Consider the following 20,014-nt stretch of genomic DNA (forward strand, 5'->3'; position numbering starts at 1 on the left):
AAAAAGTGCTAGTAGGTGAGCACTTTGGTGATAGTGACCATAATATGATAAGATTTAAGGTGGCCATGGAAAAGGACAGGGATGGGCCGGAAATAAAGGTTCTAAATTGGGGGAAGGCCGATTTTAATAGGATAAGGCAGGATCTGGCCAAAATGGACTGGGATCAGCTACTTGTAGGAAAATCCGCATCGGAGCAATGGGAGGCTTTCAGAAGGGAGATTGAGATCATACAATGGCAACATGTTCCCGTAAAGGTCAAGGGTGGTTCCAAAAACCACAGGGAACCTTGGATGTCAGGGGATATACGAGAATGGATTAGGAAAAAAAGGAGGGCTTTTGGTAGATACAAAAGGCTAAAGACGGAGGAAGCCCTAGAGGAGTACAAAAAGTGCAGGGGGATACTTAAAAAAGAAATTAGGAGATCAAGGAGGGGCCATGAAATAACACTGGCAAGCAAAATAAAGGAAAATCCGAAGATGTTTTATAAGTATATTAAGGGTAAGAGGATAACTAGGGAAAAAATAGGGCCCATTAGGGACAAAAGTGGCAATCTGTGTGTGGAGCCGGAAGATGTAGGAGGAGTTCTAAATGAATTTTTTGCATCTGTTTTCACTATGGAGAAGGACGATGTAGACATAGAAATAGGGCGGGGGGACTGTGATATGCTCGAACATATTAACATCGAGAGGGAGGAGGTATTGGCGGTTTTAGCTGGCCTAAAAATGGATAAATCCCCAGGCCCGGATGAAATGTATCCCAGGCTGCTGTGTGAGGCAAAGGAGGAGATTGCGGGGGCTCTAACACATATATTCAGGACCTCTCTGGCCACAGGGGATGTGCCAGAGGACTGGAGAACCGCTAATGTAGTACCATTATTCAAGAAGGGTAGTAGGGAAAAACCGGGGAACTACAGGCCAGTGAGCCTAACATCAGTGGTAGGAAAATTATTGGAAAAAATCCTGAGGGACAAAATTTGTCTCCACTTGGAGAGGCAAGGATTAATCAGGGATAGTCAACATGGCTTTGTCAAGGGAAGATCATGTCTGACTAATTTGATTGAATTTTTTGAGGGGGTGACTAGGTGTGTGGATGAGGGTAACGCAGTGGATGTGGTATACATGGATTTCAGTAAGGCCTTCGATAAAGTCCCGCACAGGAGACTGGTCAAGAAGGTAAGAGCCCATGGAATCCAGGGTGCCTTGGCACATTGGATACAAAACTGGCTTAGTGGCAGAAGGCAGAGGGTGATGGTCGAAGGTTGTTTTTGTGACTGGAAGCCTGTGGCCAGTGGGGTACCACAGGGATCGGTGCTGGGTCCCTTGCTGTTTGTGGTCTACATTAATGACTTGGATATGAATGTAAAGGGTATGATCAGTAAGTTCGCGGATGATACAAAAATTGGTAGGGTGGTAAATAGCGAGGAGGGTAGCCTCAGTCTGCAGGACGATATAGATGGGTTGGTCAGATGGGCGGAACAGTGGCAAATGGAATTTAACCCGGAAAAGTGCGAGGTGATGCACTTTGGGGGGACTAACAAGGCAAAGGAATACACAATGAATGGAAAGACCCTAGGCAAGACGGAGGGTCAGAGGGATCTGGGTGTGCAAGTACACAGATCCCTGAAGGCGGCGGAACAGGTGGATAAGGTGGTAAAAAAGGCATATGGGATACTTGCCTTCATTAGCCGAGGCATTGAATATAAGAGCAAGGAGGTTATGATGGAGCTGTATAAAACACTGGTTAGGCCACAGCTGGAATATTGTGTGCAGTTCTGGTCGCCACACTACAGGAAGGATGTGATCGCGTTAGAGAGGGTGCAGAGGAGGTTCACCAGGATGTTACCAGGGCTGGAGCGCTTCAGCTATGAAGAGAGACTGGGCAGGTTGGGTTTGTTTTCCTTGGAGCTGAGGAGGCTGAGGGGGGACATGATTGAGGTGTACAAAATTATGAGGGGCATAGATAGGATGGATGCTGAGGAGCTTTTTCCCTTAGTAGAGGGGTCAATAACTAGGGGGCATAGATTCAAGGTAAAGGGCGGGAGGTTTAGAGGGGATTTGAGAAAGAACTTTTTCACCCAGAGGGTGGTTGGAGTCTGGAACTCACTGCCTGAAAGGGTTGTGGAGGCAGAAACCCTCACAACATTTAAGAAGCATTTGGATGTGCACTTGAAATGCCATAGCATACAAGGCTACGGGCCAAATGCTGGAATATGGGATTAGATTAGACAGGGCTTGATGGCCGGCGCGGACACGATGGGCCGAAGGGCCTCTATCCGTGCTGTATTACTCTATGACTCTATGACTCTCCAAATTCATATGGAGAGGAATACGCCAAGACGTCCGCGACTGGGCGAACACTTGTGTGGTTTGTCAACGGGCCAAGGTGCAACGGCATGTCAGGGCCCCTCTGGCCACCTTCGAGGTACCGGAGTGGCGTTTCGACCACATTCACGTTGACCTAGTGGGCCCACTTCCACCGTCCCGTGGTTTTACGCACCTTCTGACAATGGTGGATTGCACCACGAGGTGGCCGGAGGCGGTTCCCCTGACGTCCACCACCTCTGCGGATGTCGCGCGAGCCTTCATTTCATCATGGGTAGCCCGGTTTGGTGTCCCTGCGGATATTTCATTGGATCGCGGGCCGCAATTTTCGTCGGCACTATGGAATGAGGTGGCCCCAGTATTGGGCACTAAACTACACCGCACTACGGCTTATCACCCGCAAGCGAATGGCTTGTGCGAGCGGTTCCACCGTTCATTGAAGGCGTCGCTCAGGGCCAGCCATCTGGATGCAGCATGGGTCGATAAACTGCCGTGGGTGAGGATCTACAGTCGTCGGCCACGGAAATGGTTTATGGTCAGCCACTTCGAGTTCCGGGCAAGTTCTTGCCGTCCCCTACGCGGCCGTGGTCTGCAGCCAGTCAGCGAGAGGCCCATCGGGACGCGGCTCAGTGTTTCCGCCCAGTTCTGACCTCGCAGCATGGTTTGCCTTCTTCCAACATCCCTGGGGAGTTGTTAAAGGCCAAGTTCCTCTTTGTGCGCCAAGACGGCCATCATACCCCGCTCGCACCTCTTTATGCAGGTCCGTTCCAGGTTCTACAGACCGGGGACAAGAGTTTTGTGATCGACGTCAGGGGCAAGCCTGATCACATCTCTGTTGATCGCCTCAAACCTGCGCACCTGGACCTCGAACAGCCGGTCGAACTGGCGCAGCCTCCACGCCGGGGCCGGCCGCCGCTACGCCTAACCGCACCGTGCTACCTGCCAGCTCGCCACCTGCTCAGCGTTTTCCTCTCCAGGAATTTAGGAGTCGGTCAAACAGGCTTGTCCGACCTCCTCGGCGATTGACTTTCCTCATTAAAGACAATTCTGGCGGGGCGTATGTGGCAAAGCCACCAAAGAGACTCTCACAGTAACTTGTACAATTGTCTTTAATCATTATTGTTACCTTTTAATGTTTGCCCTGTTTAAACAACGCGGGATCAATAAAATCGCGATCTGACACGATGAGGTCATCACGTGGGTCACGTGACGTTCCCAACGGCGGGAAACGTCATGACGTCATGACGTCAGGGTTGGAGGGCGTTTCCAGAGAGTCCTCGTGGAGTGAGCTAGTGTACAGACCTGTTTGGAGTTTCTCCTGCGTTTCTTGTTTTGTAATACTTTCAGTGCATTAAACTAAGTTTGTTAACTACCAGTTTAGTTCACAGTGTTTTTGTTAGGAGTGCACAGACTCCTACACCACGGCACTATTCAAAGCATGGGAATCTCCAGGTAGCTCGACCAACATTCATCCCCCCCCACCCCCCCCACCATTCATCTCATTGCTGTTTATGGGACCTTGCTGTGCACAATGTGGCTGCTGAATTTTCCTGCCTACCAATGACTAGACTTCAAAAATAATTCATTGGTTGTGACATTCTTTAGTTATTCCATAGGATGTGAAAGGCACTATATAAGTGCAAGTTCTTTCATTCTTTACCCCACTGCTGTTCTGTCAGAGGTCAACTAACTTGGCATAGAAAGGATAACAACTTGTAATAATATAGCGCCTTTAATGTAGTAAAATGTCTCAAGGCGCTTCACAGGAGCGTTATCAGACAAAATTTGACACCGAGCCCCTTAAGGAGATACTAGGACAGGTGACCAACCGCTTGGTCAAGGAGGTAGGTTTTAAGGAGTGTCTTAAAGGAGGAGGGAGCGGTAGAGAGGCGGAGAGGTTTAGGGAGGGAATCCCAGAGCTTAAGCGCCTCGACAGCTGAAGGCACGGCCACCAATGGTGGAGCGATTCTAACCAGGGATGCTCAAGAGGCCAGAACTGGAGGAGCGCAGATATCTCGGGAGGGGTTGTAGGGCTGGAAGAGGTTACAGAGATAGGGAGGGGGCGAGGCCATGTCGGGATTTGAAAACAAGGATGAGAATTTTAAAATTGAACATTGAGAGACAATTAAAGATACGAGCTTCTTGGTCTGCATGGGTCAGCTAGTTACAAGCGAATCTCACTGAACCAGTGCAAGAATTGATGTACCTATTTCCAATGCTATAAAAGTCCACGCGACTTCAACAAATTGTTTTATTTTTCATTTGCATCTCAAACTGAAAGTAGTTTACCAAGGATTTGATGTTCCTTAGCTTTACAAATCTAGAAGCCTGTGTGGTTCAGAAGAGAAAAGGATTACGTCCCTTTAATAAACTCCTATCATCAATTCAATTTCATGTTAGCCTTGGCCTCATCCTTATTGCAACAGCTAATGTTGCGTTTCAGATTAGATTGATCTTGGTATTAATTGAGAGCTGTCAGCCAGCTGGCAACTCGTCAAGCTGAAACATTTGTGGCGGAGATGCTTTTTACCAATTGGAATGCATCAGTGGGCGCGTTGTCTCCCAGCTCAGAAACAAGCACCGAATGGAAATATTCGCTTCATCTTTGCTTGTTCTCACGCTGATGAAATCACTCTGGAAAAAAAAAACATCAGCTACTTGTAGGAAGCGTACATGAGCCAATACCACAGCAGCAAAGGCAGTCAAACGCTCAATGTCTCCATCTGCATATGGTCCCCACACATTACCGTGTCGTAGATTTGTGATTATCTGAACTGCTACTCCGCGTTTCACAGCAAGAATGTTCTAACTTGCACCGATTCCCATTCATCCATCACCCCCTGTGCTCGCTGACCTACGTTGGCTCCCGCTTAAGCAAAGCCTCGAATTTAAAATTCTCATCCTTGTTTTCAAATCCTGCCAGGGCCTCGCCCCTCCCTACCTCTGTAACATCCTCCAGTTCCACAACCCTCCAAGATATTTGCACTCCTCCAATTCTGGCCTCTTGAGCCTCCCCGAATGTAATCGTTCAACCATTGGTGGCCGTGTCCGTTGTGTCCATCAGTAGTAAGACACAGACTGCAGGAGAACGGTACAACAGGTGTTTACTCAACGTGGCTCACTCTGGAACTGACTGTGCAGATTACTACTCAGTGCTATATACAGATGTGGTCACTGCCGGTACTACAGTATACATGAGCTGTAAAAAGTAGTTCCCCCCTTAAAGGTGTATACATTACAATTCCTCCCCTTTTAGATTAACAGTACCATAACACTCATTTAACAATTAAATATCAAACTAATTACAATTAACACTTTTAACATACAACGTTAGCTGAAAATAGTCCATTTATATATTCAGTCTTTGGGGAGGCTTCCTGATCCTTTCTGGATAGCGTCTTTCCCGAGTGTCTCGCTCTTGGTGCGGAGGCGATTCTGGCACCCTGTCGTCGGTTGGGTCATCAGCTTCCGATGCTACTGTTTCTGGGGTAGATGCGACCTGTACGTCGGGATCCTCACCAGGTACGTATGGGCGAGGCATGGGGTTGACTTGTTCCTGTGACTCTAGGGTCTGGTCAGCATGGTGTCTCACGATGTTCTCCCCAACGTCCACTGTGTACATTAGTGGGCCCTGACGTGTGCATATCGTTCCTGGCTGCCATTTTTCTGTTCGGTAGTCGCGGGCCAAGACTGGTTGCCCTACATTGAAGCTCCTTGTTGGCTTCTCATGGATGTGCTGGAATTGCTTACTCTCAACATGTCTTCGTACGTTTGGTCTGAGCAAATCCAGGCGAGATCTTAACCTTCGGTTAAAGAACATCATGGCCGGGGCCTGGTTGGTGACTGCATGTGTCGCATTCCGGTAGGCGAACAGGAAATTGTCCACCTTATGCTGCAGCGGAATGTTGTCATTGTACATAGCCTTTATTGCCTTCTTAAAAGTTTGTACGAACCTCTCAGCCAATCCATTTGTGGCTGGATGATACGGGGCGGATGTGTAATGCCTTACCCCATTCTTCTGCATAAACCTCCGGAACTCTTCGGACACAAACTGTGGTCCGTTATCGGAGCAAATCTGTTCTGGCAAGCCATTCCTGGCAAAAATGGTCGGTAGGACTGCAATAGTTTTCTCCGTGGTGGTGGAGGGCATTTTGATGACCTCAGGCCATTTCGAGTGCGCATCCACGGCTATTAAAAACATTGGCCTAGAAATTTGATTGGTAGCGCCGGCGCTGAGTGCCTAAAGTGACCTAGAATTGGGGCGATACCCTATGTTGGGGCGGTCGCTATGAAGATAGCGACAACTCAGATATTGACTATACATTTAGCGCCTGCGCTAAGTGTTTGCGCGCGCCCGCGAGCACAAGCAGATCATGATGTCATTTCAGTGTGCAACGCCTTCTAGGAGCGCCTGAGCGCATATTGGGTGGCGCCCGGAGCCTTAACGCCTAGCGCTATTAGTGACAGTTCGAGGGAGGGCTAGCAGGCCCTTCTCGGAATAGGGGGGCGCTATTTAAAGGGGACAGCTCTAGTGCAGAATCTTCAGCCACTTGGCCTGCTCATTGCGATCGTTGCTGGAGAGAGTTGGCGAGCTACTGTGGAGCGGAGTTTTGGGAATTTAGCTTTAGAGTACTTGGGACCTTCAAACCTGTCCGGAGCAGTTGGAGCACTACACCTAAAAGCCTTTTGACCAACTGGCATCGGAATGGGAGCTTCTTTGGAGGGCGACGGCCTCATCACCCAACACTGTGAAGGGGCAGAGAGACGGTGGGAGAGAGGGCCGGGATTGGCCAGAAGGAGGAGGGGCAATGGAGGTCGGCCAATCCGACGGGATGCTGCGAGGGTCTTTAGGCAGCAGGTGACAAGCCTTGACATGTCGGAGGAGCAGTGTTTGGGAAGGCTCCGATTCTGGAGGGACATTGTTACTGATCTGTGTCACCTGCTTGGTCAGGATCTGCAGCCGCGTGAACGGTGCAGAACCTCTCTGTCCGTGATCGCGAAACTGACTGATGGCCTCAATTTTTATGCCAATGGATCCTTTCAGTCAGCCATTGGGGACATTGCGACTGTCGCTCAGATTGCAGTCCACTGTTGCATCCGGCAAGTTACAGATGCCCTTTATAGGCAAAGGCGTCAATTCATGACCTTGCCTCTGACCCTGCACAAGCAGGCGGAGCGCGCGCAGGGCATCGCTTCTATTGCGGACTTCCCCATGGTGCAGGGAGCGACTGACAGCACACACGTGGCTTTGAGGGCGCCATGCCATCATCCTTAGGACTTCCACAACCGCAAGGGGTTCCGCTCCCTCAACATGCCGCTGGTCTGTGACCACCGCCAAATCATCATGGCAGTCACCGCGCATTTCCCAGGGTGCAGCCACGATGCCTTTATCCTGCGGTTGACCTCAGTTTGTAACCTATTTGAGGGGCTGGCTCGAAGACGAGGCTGGCTTACTGGGGACAAGAGCTATCCTCTCTGGCCATGGCTGATGACAACACTCCGTGTGGCCGACACCCCAGCAGAAGAGCTGATCAGCAGCGGCCATCAGGCGACCAGGCACAGTAAACAGCACACTATTGGTGTTCTCAAAAAGCGTTTCCGATGTCTGGAACATTCGGGGGGATCCCTGCAGTACTCACCGCAGCAAGTGGGACACATCGTCGTCGTCTGCTGCATGCTCCACAACTTGGCGAATCGACGCACCCAGACAATTCCACCTGTCCCTCAACGACCAGCAGAGCAGGCGGAGGAGGAGGAGGATGAGGAGGAGGAGGAGGAGGAAGAGCAGGCGGAGGAGGAGGAGGAGGAGGAAGAGCAAGCGGAGGAGGAGGAGGAGGAGGCGGAGCAGGTGGAGGAGGAGGAGAAGGAAGAGCAGGCGGTGGAGGAGGAGGAGGAGGAGGAGGAGGAGGAGGAAGAGCAGGCGGAGGAGGCGGAGCAGGAGGAGGAGGAGGAGGAGGAAGAGCAGGTGGAGGAGGAGGAGGAGGAGGAGGAAGAGCAGGCGGAGGAGGAGGAGGAGTAGGAGGAGGACGAGCAGATGGAGGAGGAGGAGGCGGAGGAGGAGGAGGAGGAGGAGGAGTAGGAGGAGGAAGAGCAGGTGGAGGAGGAGGAGGCGGAGGAGGAGGAGGAGGAGGAAGAGCAGGTGGAGGAGGAGGAGGAGGAGGAGGAAGAGCAGGTGGAGGAGGAGGAGGAGGAGGAGGAAGAGCAGGTGGAGGAGGAGGGGGAGGAGGAGGAAGAGCAGGCGGAGGAGGAGGAGGAGGAGGAGGAAGAGCAGGCGGAGGAGGCGGAGCAGGAGGAGGAGGAGGAGGAAGAGCAGGTGGAGGAGGAGGAGGAGGAGGAGGAGGAAGAGCAGGCGGAGGAGGAGGAGGAGTAGGAGGAGGAAGAGCAGGCGGAGGAGGAGGAGGCGGAGGAGTAGGAGGAGGAAGAGCAGGTGGAGGAGGAGGAGGCGGAGGAGTAGGAGGAGGAAGAGCAGGTGGAGGAGGAGGAGGCGGAGGAGGAGGAGGAGGAGGAAGAGCAGGTGGAGGAGGAGGAGGAGGAGGAGTAGGAGGAGGAAGAGCAGGTGGAGGAGGAGGAGGCGGAGGAGGAGGAGGAGGAGGAAGAGCAGGTGGAGGAGGAGGAGGAGGAGGAGGAGGAGGAAGATGGAAGGGCTGCTGAAAGTGGAAGGGCCATACGTCAGAGGCTCATCAGGAGTCGTTTCGAGACCCCTGTGGCGGAATGATGAGAGTCTTAACTCATGCGCACTTTGGATGTTTGAGGGCCTCTGAATGCCAGAATCACTGAAAGTAGTCACGTGCACCATGCCACATTGAAACTTCTGTTTATTGGCACAAAAGTCTTTCATTACAGCAAAACAACGTAATGTCAACAGAAACCATAAGTTACTAAATAACTGTGAACTCTTCGGCAAAGCCGCAAAACTCAACAAACCTTCTGCAAATATAACAACAGGTGAGGGTGTCCTTGAATTTGGACAAAGAAACGCCTCAGCACCTCCCTCTACAACTGGCCCCGTGAGGGAGAACGACTTCTCTTTCGCGGTCGGCCCCTTCCCTCCCTGCTGCTCCTATGTAATTGGACCCCAGTGGCGGGCTCAAGGCTGGGGGACGCCTGCTGACTGTGTGGAAGCGCAGAAGCCCCTGAGGTATGGCCTGGCCGACCTCTGGGCTTGGAGGGTGCGGACGCAGGATGCTTGATGTGACCATGGCTGGAAGCAATGTGCCCTGCAGGTGGTGGCAGCTGCAATGCAGGCGTCCCAGCGCTGGCATGTGCAATGGTCTTCTGCCGAGAGAGGACACCTGCACCATGGTCGGACGACACACTGGCTATCTGAGGGGAGCGGCTCGGCTCATCCGCCACAATCGCATGCTCCACTGATTCCTGGCCTTGTATGGGACTGGAAGGGCCCGGGGTGATCCTAACTGATGCAGAGAGGGTGGCTGCAGTGAGAGATCGCGTTGCCTCAATCTGGGTGTGGAGGAGCCCAGCAAGTGACTGCGTGGCAACAGTGAGGACCTGTGTGCCAGGTGCCAGTGCTTCGGAGAAGCCCTGGACAGTTCTTCCCATTGCTTCGGACAAGGCAGGTGCCAACCGCTCCACTGCCTCGGACAAGCCCTGGACAGACCTTTTCAGGGATTGTCCGAAGCCCTGAACAGTCCTTTCCATAGCCGACTCAAAACCGTGGACAGTCCTCTCCATTGTTGGCCCGAAGCCCTGGATAGTCCTCTCCATTGTTGACCCGAAGCCCTGGATAGACCTGTCCATTGTTGCCCCGAAGACCTGGAGAGTCCTGTCCATTGTTGCCCCGAAGCCCTGGATAGACCTCTCCATTGTTGCCCCGAAGTGCAACATAATCTTAGCCAATGAATCTATTGACTCAGGCATCTTCTCCACTGCAGCCATCAGCTCCGTGTGTCTGACCCGGGCCTGTTTGCTCATTTCAGCCAGGCGACGCACCTCATCTGCACTCTGTGCAGCAGTCATCACTACCTGCCTTGCCCTCCAGGGAGACGGTGGCCGAACTTACCTATCCCCCGTTCGTTGCTGCATGCCGCTTGGTCCGGCAACTGGTTCATCCTCAGAGCGCCCCCCCTCCCCTCCAGGGGACTACTATCCCCAGTCTGTAGATGTGCCAGCTCCCCGGATTCTGCAGCGGCTGGTCCGGATTCCTCCTGCTCCTCACCTCTGGTGGCACTGGCACTGGCAGCTTCAGTGCATTGAGCCCGAGTTGGTGCTGCTTCATCTGAAAGTAGGGAGGTGGAAGAGTGGCTTTAGCAAAAGGACAGGTTTGCTGAAAGGCATGCCACATTGCGGCAAGGCTCTGACATGGCTGCACACTGAGGATGCATGCTGGCGGGGGGACCAAGTGGAAGGCAACAGGTGAAAAAGGTGAGAGTCTTACCCTTGCTGTCGGAAATGGGGTCGGCAGATGCAGTGGTCACAGGACCAGACAGACGTCCTCCAAGAATCTGGTGCACTCTCTCCTCCAGATCCGTGAGAGTGACCACTTGTGGAGGTCCGCCACCGGTTCGACGCTGCTCCTTTCGGATCGTCGCCAGCTTGGACTGCAGGGGAAAGAAGGGGAAGTTCTGTAACATGATGCCTTGAGAGATCATCTCATGCCCCCCATGGTGCAAGAGCCCTTACATGAGGCCTTGAGACATCATCGCATGCCCCCCATGGTGCAAGAGCCCTTACATGAGGCCTTGAGACATCATCGCATGCCTCCCATGGTGCAAGAGCCCTTACATGAGGCCTTGAGACATCATCGCATGCCCCCCATGGTGCAAGAGCCCTTACATGAGGCCTTGAGACATCATCGCATGCCCCCCATGGTGCAAGAGCCCTTACATGAGGCCTTGAGACATCATCGCATGCCCCCCATGGTGCAAGAGCCCTTACATGAGGCCTTGAGACATCATCGCATGCCCCCCATGGTGCAAGAGCCCTTACATGAGGCCTTGAGACATCTGTCCATGTGTGTGCCCAGAAAGAGCCATGGGTGCTTGCTGACAGATGGCCATTGGGGCATCATGGCAACAGGGTGCCCGAAGTCAGCTGCAGATGGAGGGAATCAGAAGTTTGCTAAACCATCACTCACCCAAACGATCCGTGTGAGGTCGTTGAATTTCTTCCTGCACTGAACAGGGGTCCTGGTCGCCATGCTGCTGGAGTTGACCCTCACAGCAACCTCCCTCCAAGATCGTCGGTAAGCCTTCTGATTCGACCTCTTGCCATTGTCCGGATACAGGACATCTCGACGGTGTTCAACTGCAGCCACCAACTGGTCCAGAGCCTCAGTGCTGAAGCGCTCTGCTCTCTGCCTAACCTTCTCCATGCTGAACAAGTTTCTAATGCCAGAGAAGGGCGAGCGCCGATTCTGAGGCCTACAGGGCGTTGGGTGTTGAAGCTCAGGCTGACTGACCCACCCCTTTAAGAGCCGGCCGGCGCCTGGAAGTCTCGTGGTTTCCTGTAATTGAGATCACCTGCGCTGCGCCCGTCCGCGTCGATATTGAGTAGCGCCTGAACATTTGCGCCTTAGGAGCACCGTGCAACGGCTGAATTAGCGCCTCAATCCCCTTTGGGGGCGATGCAACCCAATATCTCGCCAGGCAGCGATAAGTTTCGTCTGGCTATAAACTTAGCGCACCGCCAGTTCTAGCGCCTCAAGCGGGGCTATACCCAATTTCTAGGCCATTGAGTCCATGAATGGACCAGCAAAATCAATATGCACCCGTTGCCATGGAGATGAGGGCCACTCCCATGTGTGTAGAGGGGCCTGTGGTGGTGCATTTTGGACTTTCTGGCATCCTGAGCAGCTCTTGGTCAGGTCCTCGATTTCTTTATCGATTCCCGGCCACCACACATAAGCCCTGGCTAGGCTTTTCATTTTTACCCCTCCCAGATGACCCTCATGAAGCTCATTGAGCACTCTATCCCTTAACTTGGGTGGAATTACCACTCGGGATCCACACATCAAGGTCCCCCGGCACACTGACAGCTGTTCTCTTCTTGTCGAGAATGCTGGCAACAGTGAGGCGCCATGTGCTGGCCAGCCCTTCACCGTCAAATCATATACCCGAGACAGTGTCGGGTCATTTCGGGTCTCCTTTTCTATACGAACGTTGGTTACCGGTAGGTATTCAACTATAGTCGAATGAAATATTTCGACAGGATCCAATGCTGGTGTTTCCTCCGCAGTAGGCAGTGGCAGGCGTGATAGCCCATCAGCATTTCCATGCTGTTTCGTGCCCTTATATTCAATCTCATAGTGGTGCGCCCCTAGAAAGAGTGACCATCTTTGTAGTCGTTGCGCAGTCATCACCGGAACGCCCTTCTTCGGATTAAAAATGGAGACAAGAGGCTGGTGGTCAGTCAGCAAGGTGAATTTCTGCCCGTGCAGATAGTGATTGAACTTTATCACTCCCCACACTAGGCTGAGGGCCTCCCTGTCAATCTGGGCGTAGTTACGCTCGGCTGAGGTTAGTGATCATGACGCAAAGGCTATTAGCCTCTCTGAGCTGTCCGAGAATTTGTGCGACAGCACCACTCCAATGCCGTAGGGTGACGCATCACACGCCAACCGAATTGATAGTGCTGGGTTGAAATGGGCCAATACCTCTTTCGATGTGATTAGTGTTTTGCTCTTCTGGAAAGCTCATTTACATTCGTCACTCCACTTCCATGGCACTCCAGTTTGCAGTAGGGTGTTCAGTGGGTGTAGTATTGTAGACAAATTTGGCAAGAACTTATGGTAGTAGTTTACCAGCCCAAGGAACGACCTCAGTTGTGACACGTTTTCCGGTGCTGGAGCCTTGACTACTGCCTCAATCTTTTCTGGGGACTTATGTAACCCCTCTTTATCGATAACGTGGCCACAATACGAGATCTGTTTTTTAAAAAACTCGCATTTGGGGCGGTTAGCTCGGAGCCCATATTCCTTCAATCTAGTGAGCACCTGCTCCAGGTTGGTGAGGTGATCACTGTCATTTTCGCCCGTGACCAGGATGTCGTCCAAATAACACTGGGTCCCTGGGATCCCTTGCAGGACTTGTTCCATTGCCCTTTGCCAAATAGCCGGAGCTGATGCTACCCTGAATACCAGCCCGTTGTATTGGTAGAGACCTTTATGGGTGTTGATTGTGAGGTATTTTTTTGATGCTTGTTCTACCTCCATTTGCAGATACGCCTGGGCCAGATCAATCTTAGTGAAGCGTTTCCTTCCAGATAGCGAGGCGAAAATATCTTCAATCCGCGGAAGTGGATATTGCATGGTGTGAAGGACTGGGTTCACTGTTACCTTAAAGTCCCCACAGATGCGAACCTTCCTTGGTTCCCCAGGCGTGCTGCTCAACGACTTTTTCATCACAGGGACGATGGGTGTAGCCCACTCGCTCCAGTCTACCTTGGACAGTAATCCTGAACGTTCCAAACTCTCCAGCTCTGCTTCGACGGCTGGGCGGATCGCATAAGGTATCGGCCTGGCCTTAAAAAATTATGGGCTTACGTTTTCTTCGATTTTAATTGTTGCTGTCATGCCTTTTAGTGTTCCGAGTCCTTGCTGGAACACTACTTGCGCGTCGGTTAGGATCTTTGACAGTCGCCCAGGTGTGACGTCGTCATCCTTTTTGGCAGCCACAGTCAGTGCTTGTATGGAATGCCAATCCAGCTGTATTTTCCGGATCCATTCACGTCCCAGTAATGGTGGTCCTCCATCTTGCAATACATACAGGTCTAGTTTTGGTGTTTCCTTACCGTTATATATAACGGTCACCCTTATTTTTCCCTTGGGGTAGACTTTTTGCCCCGTGTAAGTCTTCAAAATAATTTTTGTGTCTCTCAAGAGTATGTGTGAGAATAGCCGCTCGTAGTCCCGTCGGTTTATGACTGTTAGGGCTGATCCTGTGTCCAATTCCATTTTTACCTGGGCTCCTGCTATCTTGAGAGTGACCCAAATGGTTTTGATCACATTATGTAGTTTCAGACAACTCAGCTCCCTGTTTTCGGAGTCGGTATCACTCTTTTGTTCATCTGAACTATTCTCCGTCACCTTATGTACTTTCTTGTACTTTTCTTTTGGAGATTTCTTATTGCTGGTTTTCTTTCCCGACCTGCAGACTCGTGCTATGTGTCCTACTTTTCCACACTGTCTGCACACATTGTCTTTGAACCAGCAATCATTGTGGTCATGTGTTGTTCTGCCGCAGCGATAGCACTTCTCTGTTCTGTATGACATTTCGTTTGTGCCATATTCTTGCGGTCTCTGTTGTATCTCTGCAGCGCCCCATGCTGCTGCTTCATATGATACCGCAATGCTGAAAGCCTTGTCCAGCCTAAGGTCCTTTTCAGATAAAAGCCGTTTCTGGGTTCCTTCACTTTGAAGCCCACACACAAACTTGTCCCTTAAGGTATCTGCAAGTCCCGTTCCAAACTGGCAGTGTTTCGATAGTTTGCGCAGTTCTGTTAAATATTCAGCATTGCTTTCATCCTTATGCTGGTTCCGTTTGTGAAACTTGAATCTTTCTGCTATCAGCAGCGGTGTGGGGTTTAAATGTTCCTGTAGTATCATCACTATGTCTCCAAAACTCTTTTCCACTGGCTTCGCTGGGGTTACTAGATTTCGTAATAAGCCATACGTCTTTGCACCCATTAAATTTAACAATACCGGCGCTTTCTTGTCATCTGACACCTCATTTGCCTTGCAGTATACCTCTATTCGTTCGACATATGCAGTCCAATCTTCGACTTCATTGTCAAATGCGGTGATACTGGCACTCTTCGGCATTTTGGGTGTGGTTTACAATGGCTTAAAATGGCGTCTCCTGTGCTTTCCTTCCTCCCCCGCTGCTGCCTACGCCGCTCTCGGCGGTCCTCGTGGCAATGGCGATGCCCTGTAGGTTTCACGCGCTTCTCCTGTGCTGCTGCCAACGCCGCTCTCGGCGGTCCTCGTGGCAATGGCGGCACCTCGCGGGTTTCTGCGCGTCTCTCTCCTGCTCCTCGATGTTGCTCGGCCCCTGAACACCGGCTGCGCCCTGTGTGCTCTGCCCTCTCTCTCTCTCTCCCGTCGACGCTGCTCGGCCCTTTGCTGTGCCGCTCGGTCGGGCTCTAGCCCATCGCTGTCCGGGAAGGGTCTGCGCACTACCTGTTGCCAGCCCGTTTCGCTGGACCACTGCGACTGGAAAGCCAAGCCTGGCTCTCAACAGCCTCCCCCGCAATTCTCGAGTCTCTGCTGGATGACTGGGCGGTTGCCCGTAGTTGACGCCCGTGTTTCTGGCCTTGACCTCCAATCTACTGGTCTCCAGGAACGAATCCCTGGGAGGTGATGCAGAGTTGCAGGTAGGATCGAATTTGCCTCGTCGCCAATGTTGTGTCCGTCAGTAGTAAGACACAGACTGCAGGAGAACGGTACAACAGGTGTTTACTCAACGTGGCTCACTCTGGAACTGACTGTACAGATTACTACTCAGTGCTATATACAGGTGTGGTCACTGCCGGTACTACAGTATACATGAGCTGTAAAAAGTAGTTCCCCCCTTAAAGGTATATACATTACAGTGTCTTCAGTTGCTGAGGCCCTAAGCTCTGGAATTCCCTGCCTAAACCTCTCTACCTCTCTCTCCTCCTTTAAGACGCTCCTTAAAACCTACCTCTTTGACCCAGAGTTTGGTCATCTGTCCTAATATCTCCTTAAGGGGCTCGGTGTCAAATTTTGTTTGATAATCGCTCCTGTGGTGCACCTTGGGATGTTTTACTACGTTAAAGGCGCTACATAAATACAAGTTGTTGTTTTTGTTGTTGAAACTTAAACAGCAAAAAATGACACTTAAGATCACTTATGTCACCTCCTCTCCCTCACGTTAACTGTTTCTCTCGCTCCACAGATGCCGCCTGACCGGCCGAGCGACTCCAGCATTGTCTGTTTGAATTTCACATTTCCAGCACCCACAGTATTTTTCTTTTGTATCTATAATTCTGAAGTGACCGAACTCTGAAGGGTGGGCGTACAGGAATGAAGGAAAACAATTGCATTTCTGTAAAACAAACACGCTCTCAAACACAGGAAATGTCCAAACTAATCACAGAAACAAGATGCAGCATTCAGTAAAACAGTGTATTTCACAGTAAACGCTTATGAGTGGAAAAAATATTATGTATGTGAAACCAAATGGTGTCTATAACTCTGAAAAGTCAATAGGACTTTTCAATTGGGCAGGAAATCATTTTATTTCTATAAAACATGTTTTCCAGCTACAGACAATGCCCAGGCTAATCAAAGAAAATACAGTACACTGTAACAAGAATTAAGACAAACTGCAGCTGCTGCCTGTCACTGGAAAATCTTACCTGGAATTTAAAAAAAAATATTCTTGGGATGTTGGTGTCGCTGGCAAGGCCAGCATTTATTGCCCATCCCTAATTGCCCTTGAGAAGGTGGTGGTGAGCCACCTTCTTGAACTGCTGCAGTCCGTGTGGTGAAGGTACTCCCACAGCGCTGTTAGGGAGGGAGTTCCAGGATTTTGACCCAGCGACGATGAAGGATCGGCCGATGTACTTCCAACTCAGGATGGTGTGTGACTTGGAGGGGAACTTGGAATTGAAGGAACACATGATCCAAAATGGTGTCTGTAACTCTACAGTTGCACTGTACTTTTTCCTTATTCTCCAACAAAACTGACTGTCTTCCAGCACATCAATTGCCTTCATCACCTGCTGGACAATGTTAGGCTCTATATAAAATATTACAGGTGAATCCAATGCCTGGACAATATCGCACTTGTCCAGTCAGCACGTGGATCAGGGGTGGGGGGCAGGACATGGCTCCCAGCTAGGATATTCGAGAGAGAGAGAGAGCAAAAAAAGCATTGAAAGCCCCAAACGGCAGTCTGTGGTGACGGAAGAGAAGATCACGGGAAAATAATTGCCAACAGTTGGTTGGTACAGCAAAGAAAACGAGAGTGTTTGAAATTCGTAGACATGTCTGTGTCTGGAAAAACAAAAGCAGGTTGTTGTTTTCCCTTCAATCCTTTCTGCAAAAACACCTCGCCTTTCCAATTAGATGTGCTGTTGAACCTCTGCAGCAGACACAAACTGGTTGTCCTTTTTGCCTGTTGAAAGTATAGTAGGCCGAGGCAAAACACCACGAGATCAAAATTCTCCATTTCAGTTTTTTAGTTTTGCGAATTGCTTTTAGGAAACCACTTAAGGGGGATCGTATTGCCCCGTCACCCTGCTCAATTAAACTCAGCAACACTCAGCTCCCTTGCTTAAGAGCCCGTGCATCCTCATTAGGAACATCTTGGTTACAAAACAAGGAACTCCCGCTGGCAAATAATCGAATATTGCTGCTAAGAAGGCATCCTGTCTGGTTAGGAACATAAGGAACAGGAGCAGGCCATTCAGTCCCTCGGGCCTGCTCCGCCACTCAATTAGATCATGGCTGATCTGTATCTTTTTCCCGCCTCTGCTCCATCTCCCTTATCAAAACAAAAACCTATCACTCTCAGCCTTGAAAGCCCCAATTGTCCCCCAACATCCACAGCCTTTTGGGAGAGAGCGTTCCAGATTTCTACCACTCTTTGGGCACGATCTTGCCAGCCCTGGGGAGGCAGGTACGGAGGCTGGACTGCCGGGAAAATGGCAGAATCTGGGGGCGGGTGCCCATCCCGCCCCCAACCCGCCTCCGTGCCATCTTGCCAGGAGGTGGGTAACCGACCCGCGCCGGGTCCTGTCTCCTTGGAGGCGGGAAGGGGATTAGTGCCACTTATCTGCCTGTTAACAGGTAGTTAACAGGTAGATAAGAGGATTATCCCCATTTTACCCACACAAGTGTGGGCTTCCCAAAGGCTGTGAACCCTGCCAGGGTCACTGAGGCGAGCAGTGGGTCTGCGGGGGTCAGAGGGGTGCAAAAGTGCGCTGTGGAGGTAAGTGATGGGTGCAAGTGTGAGTATGAGAGGTAAGTGGAAAGTGTTATTGAAAGTTTATTTACCTTTGTTTCTTCCTGCAGGCTTCAAGAGTTGGGGATGCGGGGAGCCTCGCATCTCCGCGGCAGAGATGACAGATGGCTGCTGCATTCTCCAATACAACAACCGTCTAATTTCTGCTAAAGAAAGAGGTTTGATGAGGTCTTGAATTCAAGAACCCATCAAACTACAGAGTGTAATGATCAATAACATGTCATTCTATAGTGGACACTAGGTGGAGCCGTAGAGCTGTATATAGCTGTGTGTATAAGACTACACTACCCAGCTGTATGTATATTAAGACAACATTACCCATGAGGCACTAGGCTACCCACAAGGCAGCAGTCAAGATGGAAGCCTCTACAGATACTGTACCTAGTCCACATGTGCTCAATAAAAGTGTCTAGCAAAAGCTAGCTGTGTTCATAATAAGAATGTCTATTTATTAATGAACATAAGATGGTACCAGGAGTGGGGTTGTCAGCACTGTTTTCAGGTTTATCCACTCTTGTTCATGTCTTTCTGTCCATGCGAACTCATTTGTTTTATGTAGCAGGTCTCGCAGACAGGCTGTCTTGGCTGACAAGTTAGGAATGAACCTTCCAATGAAGTTTATCATCCCCATGATGCGTAGCACTCCTTTTTTGTCAGTGGGTCGGGGCATTTTGAGTATGGCGTTTACTTTTTCCATATCTGGCTCTATTCCTTTACCAGATAGATTACCTCCTAGGAAAGTGACTTCCTGGACGCCAAACTGACACTTGGCTTTGTTGAGCTTCAGTCCATTCCGGCGTATGCTCTGTAGCACTTTAGTCAGTCTCTCATTGTGTTCTTTCAGTGTGGAGCCCCAGATGATGATGTCATCAACATAGACCCGAACTCCTTCCAGACCTTCAATTATGTGTTTCATCGGTCTATGAAAGATTTCAGATGCAGATATTATCCCAAAAGGCATTCTGAGGAAACAATACCTGCCAAATGGTGTGTTGAAGGTACAGTATTTGGTGCTCTCTTCATCCAGTTTTAGTTGCCAAAATCCTTGTGAGGCATCGTGCTTTGTAAAGTATCTGGCACCTGACATTTCACTGGTGATTTCTTCTCGCTTGGGAATCTGGTAGTGTTCACGTTTTATGTTTGCATTTAAGTCCTTTGGATCCATGCATATTCTTAGATCATTGTTCTTTTTCTTTACACATACCATGGTGTTAACCCAGTCTATTGGCTCTTCGACTTTCCTGATGACTCCTAGTGTAGTCATTCTGTCCAGTTCATTCTTGAGCCGGTCACGCAGGGTTGCTGGAACTCTTTGTGGAGCATGTACCACTGGCTGAGCATCCTCCTTTAGCTGGGTCTTGTAAGTGAATGGTAGAAATCCAAATCCTGGAACACATCCTGGAAATTATTCACTACAGAATCCACCGAGTCATCTGGTCTGCTTATGGCACAGTTTATATGGTAGACTCTCTTGCCCAGTTCTAAGTCCTCACAAACTTTGTCACCCAGTAGTGAATCAAGTCTTCCAGCCACAACAGAAAACATGAGATGATGCACTTTGTCTTTGACTGTCACTTTGAGTCTGCATACACCTAAGCTATCTATTTTCTGTCCATTATAGTCCTTCAGTAGTACTGACTTTTTCTGTATTTTCGGCTTTTCTTTCATATTGTTAATGTCACTCATACTGATTACGTTTGCTTTTGCCCCAGTGTCTAGTTTCAAGGTAACTAATGCTCCATTTAC

This window comes from Somniosus microcephalus, chromosome 10, assembly GCF_052327205.1.
Source record: "Somniosus microcephalus isolate GS21.2 chromosome 10, FLI_Smic_1.0, whole genome shotgun sequence".
Lineage (NCBI taxonomy): Eukaryota > Metazoa > Chordata > Chondrichthyes > Squaliformes > Somniosidae > Somniosus > Somniosus microcephalus.